Here is a 1,724-nt window from a genome sequence, read left to right as displayed (position 1 = left end):
TCACAAATGGCACTGTGGAGTTACACTTTGTACCCACAGAGGATCAAATTGCAGACATCTTCACCAAACCACTTGATGAAAACACTTTCTCTAAGTTGGTTAGTGAACTTGGGATGTTAAATATTTCTAATTAATTTTAGAAGACAATACCTGCAATTTGGTCTGGTTAAATTCACTTGTTGTTTAAATTGAATATCTTAAGGACATCTGAATTTATATGCCATTTATTATTTCTCACAATTCAATCATTTTTGTGCTTACATATAAATTATATATATGGTTAAACACATTAATAGTGATAAAACTATTTAATTTGATCTCAGTGGACTTTAAATAATCAATATCTAAAGGGGTTCATTGAAAGTAAAATTAAATATATTGCAGCATAATTATTTATCACAAAATTATAGTGTTATTAATAAAATAATAGCATCTGTAAAAATAGTGAAATATAATTGTGAATATTTATTTGTTTTAAACATCTTTTTCAAAGAATTATTTTTGATATTTGAAATAAATTAGTAGCAAAGGGTTGTGACTTAGAAACTTTTCTAAGTCCTATACTCCGTGTCGCCACAGAACTGTGTCGCCACAGAGAATGAACTTAGAATTATTTCTAAGTTCTATACTCTGTGTCGCCACAGAACTGTGTCGCCACAGAGAATGAACTTAGAATTATTTCTAAGTCCTGTACTCTGTGTCGCCACAGAGAATGAACATAGAATTATTTCTAAGTCCTATACTCTGTGTCGCCACAGAACTGTGTCGCCACAGAGAATGAACTTAGAATTATTTCTAAGTTCTATACTATGTGTCGCCACAGAGAGTGGTCGCCACAGAGAGGGTCGCAACACATCCCCTTGAACAAATTGACCGTTTTTGTGATATATATATACATAGTCGATTTGTTATACACACAGCTTCACCATCGCAGGAGAAGAGAAATTTTTTTGATTGATTAAAACCCTAACAAAATACTGTCAAAATTTCTAATTTTTACAGTATTGGATTGCCCAGTTCACAAGGAGTGATTTGATATCAAAATCAATCAGTTTCATCGGTTAATTTTGCAGATCAAATTACCCTATCTTTGACTGTTTAAGGCTGTGTTTGGTTAAATCCAGTAAGGGTCTCAATATCAATTAAAACTTATTAATCAAGGGTCTGTTTGGGCATTTCTTAATTTAAAAGTGTGTTTAATTTAAAGTCTATTTATTTCTTTTAACTAATTCGAAGTGCTCAATTTAATTTGTTTAAATCTAAATTTTATTCTCATTTTATTCAAATGGCGAATAATATTTAGATTCCAATAATAAATTTTGTTTCGGTTATTGAACGTGATCCCGTGAAAATGGTATACTTTAAAACTTGGATCCATTTTTTAAATGAACATTCAATTGTGCGCTTCGCATTAACGACTAATGTAAAATTGAATGTTGAGCTTCTCAGACATGTACACACAACATCTATCAACTCTTCTGCAGGTGACAAATTAGCTTTCTCTTTTGACATTGAAAATGATACCATCAGAATTACAGAGGATGATCTCAATAAATATCTCCGGTTACCTCGTGATAACTTTGATGACATTCCAGAGGACTGGGAACTGCTCAGCTTCTTCAGGGCAATTAGGAGCACAATGACAACAAATGATGACTTACCAAGGCACTTCAACAAAAATCATCTTCCGAAAGAATGGAATTTATTCTTCAGTATACTGTCTC

Source organism: Apium graveolens, chromosome 2 (assembly GCF_009905375.1).
Source record: "Apium graveolens cultivar Ventura chromosome 2, ASM990537v1, whole genome shotgun sequence".
Taxonomy (NCBI): domain Eukaryota; kingdom Viridiplantae; phylum Streptophyta; class Magnoliopsida; order Apiales; family Apiaceae; genus Apium; species Apium graveolens.
The sequence above is the reverse complement of the archived record's forward strand: the minus strand, read 5'-3'. Positions refer to the sequence as shown.